We start from the raw sequence: 16,830 nt of genomic DNA, 5'->3' as shown, positions 1-16,830 counted from the left end.
CGTTTTGTAAGCCCTGAGCCTTCTGCTCAGCACACCATCCATATTACCAGCAGATTTAACAGGCTACATCTGGCTACCTGAAGATGTATTTCCATTCATAGTTTTCTTCTGCTTCGTTTTAGTAACTGTCAGGTGAACAAGAAAATTACAAAATGAACATGAGAAGTGGAGTTATTTTGCCTTCAAGGCCCAACTAGAAAATAATATGAAAAAGTGTGCCCATTTTTATTTAAGAAGATTGCTTCTACCAGCTCAGATGAAGTCTAGTCTTACAAACATTTGACCTAGTAGACTTGAAGAGAAGGTAACAATTTGGCAGAGGATGAAGTGACTGTGGGGAATAGGAACTGTCCAATATAGATTTGTCAAAGGTTTTAGCAGAATGCCTTTCCACTCTCATTTTTCTTCCTTAATCACTCCTTTTCCCCCCATAGTTGTCAGGAATAACAAATCAACTCCGTGTCTGTGCTCAACAAAGGTGGGAGAAGGTGCTCATTGAGAGAAGTTAGGTGTCTCTGAGAGTGATGTCAAAAGGTCATCACCATTTATCAAAATCATAATCTGTAAAACAGTTACCATTTGGCAGCCCCATTGCTAATGACTGCATTGTTGCTCTACTCTTTCATGTCCCCACCCTGTTGTTTGTTTTCTCTTTGGGATGCCCATTCTTCAGGGCACAGCTAGTCATGCACTCTTGTATTTGCTCAGCAACTGGCCCAGTGGGATTCAGCCTTTAGTACATTACGGATAAGTTACAAGATGGAAAGGAATATTTCAGTTTGAAGGAACCTACAACAATCACCTAGTCCAACTGCCTGACTGCTTCAGGACATTGTCCAAATGCCTCTAGAACAGTTGACAGGCAGGGGGCGTCAACCGCCTCTCTAGGAAGCCTGTTCCAGTGTTTGACCACCCTCTCAGTAAAGAAGTGTTTCCTAATGTCCAATCTGAACCTCCCCTGGCAGCTTTGAACCATTCCCATGTGTCCTGTCACTGGATAACAACAGCTCATAAGATAGGCTAGTGAAACAGTCTGCCATTCTCCTTGAAGACTTGTATTTCTGCTTCTTCCAGAGAACTGTATGAAGACTGAGAAACTTCTTCAAGCAATTGCAGTAAGCGGCCTCTTCTTTGTATGTTTCTTGTAGCATTTCTTGGTGTTCTTTCTTCCTGACAGCTCAGAGTACGAATACCTGGTGAGTACGTATTCCCCATTGTTTTCAAGTGCAAATGTTATTGACCATGGTATGAGGGCTTCAGGTTAGGAGGATGATCCGTACCTCATTTTAGTTTATAATACCTAGTGGAATACCAAGAGCCCTTTACAGTCTGAAGGAAGAAAATATGTAGTATAAAACAGTGGCTTACTGTACCCTGGTATAGATAGAGCTTGAAATTATATAATGCACTGGGTGACAGTCATATTAGTCTGACTTCTTGTAAGGGTAGTACTTGAACCACCAGAGCTCAATTGGGGGGGGGTTGGACTAGATGATCTCCAGAGGTCCCTTCCAACCCTATGATTCTATGATTCTATGAATTCTGCAAGACGTTTGCACAGAGACCCAAGGATTTAATTCAGGCTCTATGAGGTACTGGGTCAAAGTTACAGAGTTCATTTCTGAGCTGAGGTCACTGGATTAGATCCTCAAATGTGTTTATGTACCTGCTTCTGGTTTCAAACTGTGCTTTCAGAACTTGTCTAATATAAGATATAGTCAGTTGTAGCATGATGAATTTCCCTGGTTTTGAGAAGGATTTAAGGGGCATTGTGTCAGAACCAAGTTAATTAACCATAAATTCTCCTCGTATTGTCAGAACCAAGTTAATTAACCGTACGTTCTCCTTGTATTATTGTTGTAAAAGTGTCCAAGAAATTCTTGGCACGTTGGGGAAAAAAAAAAAAAAGCTAAAGCAAATGTAGCCTAGAGTGGTAAACTGAGAGACACGGGGACAAATGTTGTACCTTAATTTCTCATGTTCAGGAGGGAACACCTGGAAGCCATACAGTATTATTTCAGCTGGTTACTTAGGTCTTTGGTTCTTTGCTGTCAAGAACAGTGCCTCTGTGATTTATTAGACATGTTCATTGTGGTTAAATGGAAATGAACAGTGTGTGTTGAAAACATAAACGGAAAGGAATTAAGCTATGGATGCTACTACTAATTATTTTTTAAAGTGTTTTGTGCATTTTACTCAACAGCCAAGTTCCGTCAAGCACATCCTGCAAAATGCCATCACAAATTGCATGAAAACATATCTTCAAATTTCACCATTTGATGTTGCACAGGATAATAATATTTGTCTAAATCTAACCATATTGGTGGGAAAAAAAAAGCCAATTAGTGACTGTTCTAATCATTCTAAATCTACACAGAAATGCCACTTTTCAAGGGAATAATGTAAGAGAAAATGCCTCTTGAAAAACTCCAGCCAGAGGTCATAAGATGAAAAAACTATTAAAAGCTTTTCTAACAGAAATACTATTTTGAAGAATATTAAATACTAATTCACTTTTTTTGAGAGAATCCTTACTGCTGTCATTCACTCAGCTCATATTTGTGAGTATTCTAAAATTTAAGTCCAGATATTCAGCAGCAGGAGCTTTGTGAGTGAATGAATAGTGATAGATATGGTCAGGGCAAATCCTACAAGCCTAGAGCAGGTTCGTTGTTCATCCAAAGTCAGTTAGTTCTTGCTACCCACCCACTCATTTAAAACTCCAGAATAGTGGTGTGCACTCATACTCACAAAAAAAACCTGTTTTAAAAAGTTAATATTTTCAAGCCACACAGTCTGAGGGTCAAATCCAGTTTTCCGTATATTCAAGCAATATTGCTGAACTCAGTGGGACCTCCAGCACCTGCCACATGAACAGGGCTGAACATGTAGCTGGCCGGTTTCTTTACCTATGAAATTGACGCATTTCAAGAAGATGGGAGTGTCACAGTAGCTTGTGCTTCACCCTCCACCAGAAGACTTCTGAGTAAAGTCAGACCTTGTGTGTAGTGAACACCCTTGTTAATTCCTGCTAACACAACCTTCAGTGGGAAAGAAAAACCGGAGCGTGCCATCCTTTCCCCAGAAGGGAACTGGACCCATCTCAATGGTGCCTTGAAGCAGAGCACCCTAGACAGGCGTATCTGCCTTTGCCAGAGGTGTGTAAAAAAATTGTCCAGGGTGTTTCCAACACTGGTACAGTTTTGGAACTCCTTTACAAAGGTTGTAAGAATGGTGTGAATAAAACCTTTGGAGCTCAGTTATACCTGTATGAAAAGTGATAGGACATACAAATGTATTGCTGCTTTTGGCCGCAGTCCTCTGCATTGGTCCTCTAGCATGACATTGGAGGTGTGATCGGACGTACTTATTCCTATAAAAGTCACATTGGTTGAAGGATGGAAGGGAGGGAACTTCTGCTGGTCAACTGCCCTTCAGCCATCCATCTTCCTTTCCTTTCAGTGTAAAGCTGAATGTGTATATCTCATGGACAAAGAGATAATGAGACTAGAGGGAAACTGAGGTTTTATTTGGGTGTCAGACCTCTCTCTGTGAGTTCAAAGCCTAAGCTGGGCTTCAGAGCACAATTTTTAAACATAGTAACATTTGGGGGCAGAAGCTGTTGAGGATGTCACTGCATCTGAGGGAGGGAGCCTGACTAAACCTCAACATGTTAAAATACAATGTAAGCATGCGAAATATTAATTTTGTAAGGATCTATAGTGTCTTTCACCTGCTCAAGTAAAAGGTATTCCATCTTTAAAGCCCTGCAAAATGGTAAATCATGAACAGATAATGCTGAATGACACTCCCTCCTTCCTAGATGTCAAAATTACAAGATAAAAGTTACAGAATGTAAATTGTGAAATGGAAGAGCCTTATCCTGGTTACAACCAAACACAGGAAGGTGCACACTTTTAGGTTCCTGAAGTATTTCTCAGGTGGTTGGAGACACATTCAACCTCTCACCTGCTCCCTAACATCACACTGGATGTGGGCATCAATAACTGCCTACTGCATACCCTGCTGTGGCTTATTTCTGCAATCAGTTGTATGGAGCAGCAGGCACAAGATAGCAGTGGCAGCCCTGTTGGCTCTTATTAATTATAAAGCAAGTTTCCTTGGCTGTAGATATTACTTGAAGCTGCAAGCCTTCTTTTAAAGCTTTGGAAAACTTGGGTTTGTAAGATACGGTACTTTGATTTTTTGTTTAAAATTTGTTTTTCCGGAGAGACACTATTTCTCAACCTTTAACGCTGAACATTCACTCTATTCCAAGATTTAGGTCCTTCTCCTGAACATATTAAGGCTAGTATGATAGATGATCGATCATTACTCCTTTAGAATCTCCCTACCCTTTGCTAGAAGTATGGCCCATTTTCACAGATACCTTTCCTAAATCCAGTGGGGAAGGAGTTCTGTCCTGAAGAGTTCACAATATGGATAGATAAAATAGGGTAGAGGAACATGCATAGAAATTATTGCCCAAGGTCACACAGCTGAGCTGGAACTGAAACCTGACAGGGTCCTCTCCACCTCATAGGCTGTCTTGCATGGCAACTTTGCTTAGTCTCACTGAAATGGAGTTACCCATTTGTACCTGTTTTGAAATGGCTTTTCTGATACATCCGTAATCAAGAAATGCATGATTATATCATGACACTACTTGTCCCCACTGCTGGCAGCATGACAAATGCTGAAATGTGGCCCCTTTTTCTGAGCTGTTTTTCACCCTATCTGAATGCTTCTCCTGTATCATTCCTTGCCCATCCTGTTGTCAATACCCATACTTGCAAGACCACCAGGTAAATGGAGCTTTCTGAAGACAACAACGAGGAGAGCCACACTAGGATACATCACAAGATCTTTAAAGAATGTGTAGTTTGTTCTGCATAAACAGACACTTGTAATCTCATGCTTCAGACTGCATTAAAATAAGTTACAGTTATTAAAAGTCTGCACAATCCAAAGTTGTATAGAACAATTTTCATACTTAAAGGCATTGGGAAAAGGAAACAGCAAGTTTTGTGCTTGGCACAGGTGATCTGCCACTGTCTGGAGTTAGCCTCAGCCTGTGAAATGAAGGAAGAATGTAGCAGAAGGAGTCTTTTTAATTAATCTTCATGTTTACATTGGCCCTTCAGTTCTTTGTATGCCTATGTATGTGAATGTATAAAGGGGAGGTTGCACATTAGTTATGTCATGTAGTGAGATATTGCTTTTTTTGTCAGCTTAGCTTTTATGGTAGTTGAACTCACTGGTAATTTATTACAGACTTATTAAAAAGCTTCACTTTGAAGAGGGTAATAGCTTCATTACAGCTTTTTGGTTTGGTTTGCTATGCGTTTGTTTGCTTTCTTAAAACCAAAAAGTCTGCATCCATGAGATAATCAAATAGAAATAAGACATTACACTTGGACGTTTGGCTTAGTCACAGGTTTTTCTAGCCACCTGAATTTAGGTGTGCTGTTACAATTAGTGTTCTCCATTTATCAACTCATTTTGACATATGGTGCTATGAAGACTATAGGCTGGCTATTGCTTTTACCGTTTTTCCTTGGGTTTCTGTATGATGCACACATATGCTAAAGTATGCAGTGTCCACAAACTGAATACAATACACAGTCCTCCCCACTGCTTCAACATGGAAATGTAGTTGAAATAGAAATAGCCCCATAATGAAACTGCCTGTTATTTGGGTGTGATCAACACTGAAGGAGTTTTGCTGACATGAATGATGTAGATTAAGAAGGAGCCTGGAAAGATTTCTTACCCCCATAGCTGAACACAGCTCAGTTAAACATAGCTATACTGGCAAAATATAAATCCTTTTGCCAGTATACAAAACTAGCTAACTGAGACTAACAGGAGGATCATCATTAATGTGACTTGCTTGTTCTTAGCTGTGTCAGTAGAGGTCTGCGTTGCTTTTACAAAGAGAAACACAGCATACTTCATAAAGTACCAGTTATTTTTTAGCTGCAGTTGTAAAAATAATAAAGCAGGGGATGGGGGACAGGTTCACACTTTGTGCATTTGTTTCAGGGCAGCTTCCTGCCTGGCCACAGGTCAGTAATCCAGGGGGAGGTCTAAGGAGGATTGGGAGTCTGTCTGCAGACCGTATGGATTCTGACTCTGGTGAGGGACTCCAGAGGCAGCTATCAGATTGCTGGTCTCATTTCAGCTGCTTTGCCTTCTCACTGTGATTTTACAGTTTACAACAACTCCACGGAATTGTTGGCATGAGACCAGCAGTAAAGACGTGCTGACTCCCGTTCTCTATCACAAAATACAAGCTGGAAAAAAAACAAATTAACTGCTTCTGAAGAAAACTTGTTTGCTTGCAGAAAATTGTGGAAGAGGTCTGTAAGGACCCTGTATGAATCATCTGAGGAGAAGGGAAATGCAGGGTTATAAAAAGAAAGGAGCCAAATTATTTGCTTTCTTTAACAATTTTTAGCATCTCTGGCTGGGTGGAGAGAAGGGAATTTTGCTGCTTAGAAGAAAGGAATTCAGCTTCCAGTGAGCTGGAAGGAAGGATACTGCACTAAAACTAAGTTGGGGATTATTCTAATGGTTTTGGCTTTTCTTCTTGAAGTGAAAGTAATGATGTGTCTAGAAACACTAAGCAAACTGACCATTGGCTTGTTTGCCTGTGTGGGCCTGAGGTGTTCTGAAGGGTTTAGGTATGAACCCGAAGGCTTCAGTTTTCTGTTATTCTTGGAAACAGCTTATTTCCATCAGAAATTGGAACTAAAGCAGCTTGGACAGAGCCAAACTCAGTGGACAGCTGAACTACAGAATCCAAATCTCAAGAAAAGATTTTGTAAAAAATTTTTTAGCCCAGGGAGGATGTACAGAAACCTGAAGTGCAGGGCAGCCAAGGGATCAGGGCCACCCAGCAAGGGTTTAGGAAAGGGAGGTCCTGCTTAACCAACCTGATCTCTTTCTATGACCATGCGACCCGCCTTCTGGACGTGGGGAAGGCTGCGGACGTTGTCTATCTGGATTTCAGTAAAGCCTTTGACACCGTCCCCCACAGCATTCTCCTGGAGAAGCTGGCGAATCATGGCATAGGCAAGTGTACTCTTTGCTGGGTGAAAAACTGGCTGGATGGATGTGCCCAGAGAGTGATTAATGGGGTGAAATCCTCTTGGTGGCCGGTCACCAGTGGTGTCCCTCAGGGCTCAGTTTTGGGGCCAGTTTTGTTTAACATCGTTATCAATTATCTGGATGAGGGGGTTGAGTGCACCCTCAGTGAGTTTGCAGATGACACCAAACTAGGTGGGACTGTTGATCTGCTTGAGGTAGGAAGGTAGGAAGGCTCTACAGAGGAACCTGGACATGTTGAATTGGCCAAGGCCAATTGTATGAGGTTTAATAAGGCCAAGTGCCGGGTCCTGCATTTCGGTCACAACAACCCCAAGCAACGCTCCAGGCTTGGGGAAGAGTGGCTGGAAAGCTGCCCAGCAGAAAAGGACCTGGGGGTGCTGGTGGACGGCCAGCTTCACATGAGCCAGCAGTGTGCCCAGGTCGCCCAGAAGGCCAACAGCATTCTGGCTTGTATCAGGAGCAGCGTGGCCAGCAGGAGCAGGGAAGTGATGCTGTCTCTGTACTCGGCACTGGTGAGGCCTCACCTCGAGTGCTGTGTTCAGTTCTGGGCCCCGCTGTACAAGAGGGACATTGAAGTGCTGGAGTGTGTCCAGGGGAGAGCTACCAGGCTGGTGAGGGGTCTGGAGACCAGGTCATAGACCTCAGGAGAGGCTGAGGGAGCTGGGCATGTTTCGCTTGGAGAAGAGGAGGCTGAGGGGAGACCTCATTGCCCCCTACAGCTCCCTGAAAGGAGGGTGTAGAGAGGGGAGCGTTGGCCTCTTCTCCCAGGTGAACAATGACAGGACCAGAGGAAATGGTCTGAAGTTGCGTCAGGGGAGGTTTAGATTAGATATTAGGAAGAATTACTTTACTGAAAGAGTGGTCAGGCACTGGAACAGCCTGCCCAGGGAGGTGGTTGAGTCACCATCCCTAGAGGTGTTTAAGAAACATCTAGATGTGGCACTTCAGGGCATGCTCTAGTGGCAGAGATTGTAGGGGTTTGGAGATTTTTTTGTGTGTGTATGGTTGGACTCGATGATCTCAAAGGTCCTTTCCAACCATTCTATGATTCTATGAAGTCCAGAGGCCCCACAGTAGATCCTGGAAGGTGAAAACGGCTGAGTTCAGGACTGTACTACCTTAACAGCAAAGTGGTGAATGGTTAACTGAGGGTGCTGCCAGGCCTATCACAGGCCGTACTTGTCAAGTCCCAGCTCACAGCTAGATCCCTGTGGGCAGACCTTTGTGCCTGCACAGTGTCTGATTGAAATCATTGCATAGCCTGAGGCAGCTTTTTGTTATAGTGGTAGCCACTGGAGCCAGTGGATACAGGCTCCCTTTGGCTTCCTAAGGAGTAATATTTTATAATCCTGTAGTGTCAGCTAGGTAACAAAAAAACCTCTTTTACCAGCTTCTCCTGGATTTGGGGGTTTGTTGGATTTTTTTCCCTTGTTTTGGATTACTTTTAACACCTATTTTATTACCCTGTTTGCAGAATGTTTTTTTTTTTCAACCCAAGCATGTGCAGAAACCCCATGATAGTACTTCAAAGCATCAGTTTTATAACATCCTTGTGTATAAGGTTTTGTTTTTATTTTAATGAGAGTAATTATAATAATTGTGTGAAGTTGTCCTGCTCAGTTCTGATCCTGTGCATCTGACAATACTTGTCTTTTAAATTTGTTTCTCCTGCTCCAAAAAATATTATCCCTAAAGAATATTCATAGAATTAAGCCATTGCTCGAAGCATTAGCATCACAGCTTTCTTTTGCTGTGTTTCATTGTGACTTATTATTAATGGACTTCCATTTCCAAAAATAAATTATTTTGGTTTATATTTGGCATAGGCCTGCTGGTACTTGATGTTATTTCCTTGTGCTAGGGCTGCCCTTATATTTATTCTAACAAACAAGGTTTCTTACTTTCCCTTGAATTTCTCTTCTCCTGAATTTCCAATTAGATCTTCTTTCAACTTGCTTGGCTTATACTTTTGTTTTGGAAAGCTTTTTTTTTGTCGTTTTTTTTTGTTTGTTTTGTTTTTAAATAATGTTCAGATAGCCATTGCACTCAGCTTAGGACCTATTCGCACATTTTTCCTTGACCTGTTTATTAGAATACCACATAACTCAGAAGGCAGTCGTTCTGATTGCTGGCACATTTCCCTTCTTTTCCCTTTGATCTGTAAAATAACTGCTCTGTAAGCTGACCATTCAGGCAACTCCTTGTAAATAAAATGTGCCTTTCCCCAGAGAGGCTCCTGCATGGATCAGAAGGCTGAAGCTGTTGGCCTTGCCTAGTGGAAGTGTTCCCAGCCTCAGTTTTCTCTGGAACTGTGATTGGAAGAAGCGACAGCTATGTAGATGTGCAGCAGCAGGAAACATTTGGCAGATCAAGCAGTGTTTTGCCTATCACTTTGGAGAAGTTCGTCTACTATTAACAAGATCCATCTCTTAGTTTGGACACCCCTACTTCTGGTGAGCAGTTGTTCAGCTTCTGCAGGAGTGCTGCATGGTACTTTAATGGCTGTGGACACTTTGCACACAGCTTTGGCTCTCTGTGTGTGTGGAGGGTTTTTTTTCCTTTGCAGTTGCTTGTTCTCGCTCTCTTCTAGGAAAAAATGGAACTGGTACAGCCACTGTCTCCACTTCTCTGCCAGATGCTTCACCATGCTAAGAAAATTAGCTTTATTTGCTTCAGCATTGCATGCTCAGAATGAAATTAGGCAAGTTATTTTGGTGACAAATGTCAGGATAAATCCTATACTGACCTGTACTTTGTTGAATGCATTTACTAATGCAGTCATTGGTTGATTTACACAACAATAGGACTACTTAGGATGCCTTGTCAGCATGGAGTGTTGCCCCAAATTTTTAGAGTAAGTAGGAAGAAAACATTTATTGATGCATCAAAATAAGAAAGATCTGATATTCAGAATCTGCAGGAGTGCTACAAAGGAGTTCTACCATTTGGAAAAAAAAAAAAAGAGAGAATTATGTTAAAAATTGACTAGTTTATTGATCTGTCAGCCTTTACTTGTGCCTTTATTTTTATTCTTCTCATGATTTGGAAGGTAAAGATTAACACATGTACATATATATACATACACACATATATATACATATATACACACAAAAATGTATATATATATATACAGCATGCACAGCATCAAGCCAAAGTTTACTTTTTCCCTCACTGAGTTTGATGTGTTGTTGAAGTTTGTGGTGGACTTCCTTCTGCAGAATCCTGAGTGTCACTTTCAATGAGGGATTCTCAACAGCTTCCAGGACTGGATCTGAACTGGGCTGAATGGTTTCATAGCTAGCACAGATGAGCTTTCCTTTTGCAATGTTGCATTAGAAGCAGTGTAAGCAACACTGAAACTCCATTAATGTAATGGTTAACTGATCCCTGCTGTTGTATGCTGGAGTGATAAGGCTTTGAAAAATATATCAGCTGAACAGGACATGCAGAATGAAAGCCTTTGCAACAGCATCCAGAGGGAAATGGAAGAACAAACCTGCATTTTGCTATTTGTACAATTTGTACAGTGAGTCTGGTATTATGAGTGTAAGTCTGCAGAAGTACACGGAGACATGAGAAAGGTCAAAATGATAGACTGGGTTACTGTAGAAGCTAAACCCCTAGCAACAAGTGTTCTCATTCATGGACAACTGACTTAGGGTTGCTCTGAGTTACTATGAACATTTGTGTTTAGAGAGTGACTCAGTATCTAGTGGTAAATTGTAAAGGATTGGTCTTCCCTCTGCTGCTCAAGGATTTAAGAGCTACATGAGAAACTCCCAGCCCACTTGATGCCTGTGGCTACTTGTTCAGTCACAGACTGAAGCATAATCCTACATGTCTGTTTTCACTGGGTAGCAATTCAAGTGCCTGTCACACAGACGGAGACAGGCAGGAGCAGCCAGATTGTGAACCTGCTGAACGGTGCTGTGTTTATCTCTGTGTATTGCTTCAATATATGGGACCATATTTCACGGTTCACAGAGATGCCCTGCACTGAAATGATTCGTATATGGTATTTTCCCAGTTAACTGTAGAGGCAGTTTTTTAAGGGCTATGTCTGTCATTTAGGAAACCGGGAAAAAGTAAATGATAGAGCACTTCAGCCTGCAGGTCGCCTGCCTGAACAAAATATTCACTATGACTTTAATATACATTCACAGCATTGGCCCAGTAAGGGCCAAACGATGCAGTGACATTCAGGAAGTGAAATGGAACATGAGCTGTGGGCAGTTCCCAGATAAGAGAGCTGTGGTTCAGCTGGAACGTTGTGTGCAGTCATTTGCATCCGTGTTGGAAGGAAGTCGTGTCAGGTAATGTGCAGTGCGGAGCCCAGCATATTGAAGGTACCCTGGCTGGGTTCAGCAGCTGCTACGCAAGCAGCAAAAGTCCCTGACCCCTTTGCAGAAAGGGTGAGGCAGGTAACTTGGAGTGGGAACTCTCTCAAGCATCCAGGCTTAGGAAGCAGAATTTACAGGTTGTTAGCAAGTACTTGAATGCATTTGAAAGTTGAGATCGTTTAAGTTGTTTCCTGTCAGAGAGAAGTGATCGCAAGGAAGATTTTTTTAATAAATCACCAGTGTTCGGATGCAGGTAACTGAGCACAGCTCTTGAAAGCGTCCTCCTTGAGATGACAGCTGCCTTTATCCTCAGCAGGATGTGTGTAGTTTTTCTTTCATATAAAGTCTCATGGCCTTTTTTGTTATTTCATTGGGAACAACCCCTTTGTACACCTCTGGTAGTAATGCCTGTTCTTTGCTCTCTCTTGCCCTCTAAGGCAGTTCATTGCCTTTCTTGCTTGCTCAGTTAGGGTGCTCGTGGCCGAGATTCTAGACTCTGCTGCCACCTGATCACGTGGAGATGCCCATGTCTCCAGCCACAGGAGGGTTCTTCCTACACCAAGAGCAACGTTGATGGGAGGGCGCCTGTCTGAGTTGGGGAGGCCTGTGGTTTCAAATCAGATGAAATGGACTGATTATGAGAGACCCTTCAACCCCATTGTTGTCTTTTGTGAACACCTGCAGTAACAAATCTGCTACAGAGGAGACACCCAGTCAGTCATGGATGGTGACCCCCACGGCAGGCATACTTGGAGAGACTGGTAAAGCAGCTCTCCTGCCCAGAGGCCTCTTAAAGGGCCTCTTTAGGGGCTCCCTTCTTTTCTGAAATACAGCAGTGAGATTATCTGTGCTTTCTAAAAAAAGTGTGACAGAGTAATGCTTTGATTCAATGCATGGTCTGTGTGGCAATAAATCTCTCCTAGTACTATCAATATTCTTTGCCCCAGAAGGGCAGACAACGGCATGGCACCTTTTCCTGTTTGTTAGTTGCTTCTCTTTAAAAAAATCTTTCCTTTGGCTTTTAGGAACATACTTCATGGTAGCCACTGCCAAAAGAATAGCAGCCTGCAAAGTGTCTGCTGCACTATCTCTCGAAGGCTCTCCCTCACCGCAAACCACTCAGCATTTATTAACCCTTTCCTGCACTGAAAACCCATTAATATCTGAATGACCTTTTCTCACCCTCAGCCTTTAGCCAAGTGCGAATAGACTAACTCATACACACGTTTCCATTACCATGCTTATCAAGGTTGAATAAACCTTATAGAATTAGAAATCAAAAATTAAGGAGGAATGGTGCATTCTGTCATAGATGGCAAAGATACTACATTTTCGTCTTCTCCGTTGGGACCAAAGATGTCTGCTGACAGAAGGGCTGCCTGGGGCTGAGCTACAAGTTTCTGTGCCATAGCTCAGCTCTTAGCTGAAGCTTTAGCTTAATTTCTGACTCTTCACGTAACGTCACCTGTAGTTTCATTTTAGGACTATGGTGAGCGAAACCAGAATGTAATTCTAGTCAACTTTCAAAGACAGTGTAACATACAGTATTGGTGAGACAAATACTGAATACAGTCTGAAAATGCCATATATAATAGCATTATTGAAAGTTAGATAGTTTTAAAAGCATTTGGTAAATCCAGCAGTATTTCTTGTACATGACATTTTACAGATTATTTGCATTGCTCCTTCTTTTCTAGCCCATGACTAGAAATGTCTGCTAACTGTAAAATCTGAATTAGTATTCTTAAGGAGATGAGCTAAAGCTTTAAGGCAGCAATTAGGTAGGTATCTCTGGTTTTGATGCTGGAAATCCTGTTTAGGCAGGATTTTGCTTTCAGAATCCTTGCTTAATAGCTTGTAACTTGCCACAGCATCACTGCAGAAATAAACCACCTGCTCACAGAAGAAACAGTGGGTAACATATAAAGTTTTGCTTCCATTCTATCTTTTAACTTGACTTTGTCTTATTTTAAGAAATGAATCATAATATCTTCCTTTTGAAACCTTTGTGCTTCATAATACATGTTCTAATTGTGGTTCTTACCCATACTTTGGCTATATTAGCTCCATGCTAATTAGTTCTGTACTCTGATACCCATCTTCTCTACTGGTTCTATGCTGTCGGTTTTTTTTTTGTTGTTGTCAATTCCTAAGAAATGAGAAACTTTGATTTTGGAGTTATCAAAGAGAAAACCACACACAGAACCTTCAATGAACCAAATACTTATTTGCTGCCTCTGATTAGGACACATACTAAGCGTCCGTTTTAACTTGCCTCTCTAAATTTTCACGCAGAGGTCAGATAGTCTTAATCCTTTTGCCAAGGAATGGAGGAGGAAAGCATTGTACCCTCCTCCCTGCATACCTGCCTGAAGGCCAAGGACGCAGCAACCTTGATAGCATTACACTGACTGTTCATTCTAAGATGTCAGCAAAGAAGTTTTTTTAAAATGGCCTCTTAATTTAAAAACGTTAGTGGAATATTTTGAAGAGAGAAAGTAGCCTTCCCTCACCCTGTCACTCCCTCATTTGGATTTTCTCTCTGACTTAGCTGACAGCTGTGCTTTTCTATGAAATCCATGGAGCAGATGAGGTACAGTAGGAAACTGTAACTCTGTGTCCAAGTACCAGAGCAATTTGCTGCAGCACTACACTTGTAAGATTCACCTTTTTGTAACAAGTATGAATGACAGAAATGATCTGCAGCATGAACCTGAGAGGAGGCTGTATATTCTGTACCTGTACCAGAGGCTCCTGGGGACATCAGTGGGACAAGTTGTACTCTGCCTATTTTCATGAGTAAATGGCCTTGCAGGTGATATGGGTGGCAGCAACCAGAACAAAGTCAGTTGGGGCCAAGTGCCAGCTTTGTTAATGCGGTTCTTATTTCACAGAAATTTCTTGCTATACATTTAAATCAAAACCGTTCTGATATGCAGCACATTTTTACAATCCGTTTGCCTGATGGAACTGTTATGAAATAGCCTGATGGAGCTGCATGGGAAATGGCAACTGTTAATGCTTTTTCAAAATGTAACTGAATAATATCATACATAAGAATTCATAAATCCTATAGGAGATACAGTTGTTAAGTTTCTAAGTTTTAAGTCTGATGGTGGTTTATCCCAGTACAATTCCTAAGAACCAAACAGTTTTGTTATGTAAGTTAAGTGTTTCTTTACTCATATTATTCAAAAGCCAAATGCTTAACTTCATGAATGCCTCCAGTGTCTGTGAGATGTTTGAAAACATCGGAAGCAGAGAGATACTTAACTGCTTGCAGGATTAGACACTATGGATGTAGTCTTCAGCAATTTGTACAACTTGGGCGTTCCTTATTTACTCTGTCAAAAGAGAAAATACTCATTTAAATCTTTTAATCTGAAATAGTCTTGTATGATTCTTTCCCTAGAGGTTTCATGGTTTTAGTCTATTACAACAAGAGGCAAAACCAAAACACTTATCAGTTTGTCTTACTTAGAACTTTCTCTTGGCTTCAAACCAATCTCTAATACATGCTGAATGAATATAACAAGTTTTAACCAAAAAGAATACACATCTTACATATTCACCACTGCTTCAGTATCAAAGTCATACGCTGTAGCTCGTGAATGTAATACTTATCTCCTGGCTTCAAGTTAATAACAATTAACTCTCCCACTAATTTTGAAATAATGGAAGGCTTTCCTTTATCTACTGTTTAGTAAGAAACAAGGAAGAGACTTTGATGTTCTCCCCTTGGAATTGTTGTAATATTTTAGTTTAAGCCACCTGACCTGATTTGTAAGGGTTCAAATCAAGAAGGATTAAAATTTTCCCATAACTGAAAAACAGTCCTCTACTGCTAGCTCGTTCTGAGATTCTTCTCTTATCTCCAAGGTCAGGTAAAAACATCAAGGGATTAGAAATACGCTCTGTCTGTGAGATAGCTTAAGACGACCTTGTAATGTTCTCCCACGTAAAGTAGTTCATTTATTTCTTCTTATTTTGAGCAATGTGCCCAGGCTCAGAAGAAAACAGCACAAACAAGCTCAAGCAGCTTTAAAACTGATAGACCTTACCTAATTTTCAAGCTGTTTCAAACATCTTTCATTTCTTTCTTTGCTGAGTTTTAACAACTAATGTTTTTGCAGGATGCTATTGCTCCAGAGTGGCTTTCTCTGCCTGTCACAGATTTTTTAGGTTTTCATGCCTAGGGAGCTATTTGCAAGATCCACTTTCTGTTTTCCTTAAGAAATCAAGGAGGAGAATATGTTCTGCAGATTAATTCTCTGCCACTGCGTTGTTCTTACTATAGTAGCTGTTAAGGGAACAGTTCCTTTTTTCAGCAGTATACATGTGAAAGTAAGGTTTTTGGGGTATCTTTCTGTGTATCATGGACTGGCATCTCTAAGCTAGCTCATAAGGAAATCAGGCTGTACACTCTGTTCCTTTTGTGCTGTCCTCTTTTTTTTTTTTTTTAATTATTTTTATTATTTCATCCAAGTGATCTTGCATCTTCCTGTCATAGGTAAAAATCCTTTTGGTCTTAAGTCACAAGTGACTACTTTTTAAGCATAAAAATATTATGTCCATGCTGTTTAGAATACATGGAGAGAAATACAATATGGTGTTTATTTCTACCGAATGTTAGGTGAAGTCAGTGTAAAAACCTGCACAGGTACAGTGGGGTTTATCTGCCAGTGTCTTGCTCCCCGAAATCCTTCGGCGACCGCCTCATCCTTATTACTCACACGCACCCCCCTGTGGGCAAATTCCCTGTCGTTCCCTCCTCATGGTTTTCCAGAGCAAATCACCGAGAATCCTGCTGTCCCATCGTGGCATCCTCTAAAACATGGAGAGGATCTTTGACAAAGGAAAAAAATATTAGTGTGAATCTCTCGGTACACCTGCTTCATTTTTCCAGGCTGGTGCTGGGATACAAAGGATTTATAAATCCATGTAACTGTCTTGACTTGGCACTGCATGACAAAACTAGATAGAGGAATATGAGAAAAAGGCTCTTGCCTGTTAACACTGCAGTCATGCTTTAAACAGGAAAATCTGAGCAGTAGGCCTTAAAGAGACACATTTCAAAATTCCCTGGTGAAGAGAGAGAGAAAATTCTTTGCAAAGTTGTATTACTGACATACAGTCTCATTTGGTGAGGGAAACTATTTCATGTCAGGTCAGGCTTGTGCGTTTTACTTGCGTGATGGTCTTTATGTACCATACCATACCATACCATACCATACCATACCATACCATACCATACCATACCATACCATACCATACCATACCTTCTTTGTTCACGCCATTAAGGAGAAAACCCCTGGAATGATAGCAAAAGCTGCAGTTCCCCCTTTACAGCTTTTCAGTCTTCTGTCGTTTTTTGAAG

This window comes from Chroicocephalus ridibundus, chromosome Z (assembly GCF_963924245.1).
Source record: "Chroicocephalus ridibundus chromosome Z, bChrRid1.1, whole genome shotgun sequence".
Classification (NCBI taxonomy): domain Eukaryota; kingdom Metazoa; phylum Chordata; class Aves; order Charadriiformes; family Laridae; genus Chroicocephalus; species Chroicocephalus ridibundus.
Note: the sequence above shows the minus strand (reverse complement) of the source record.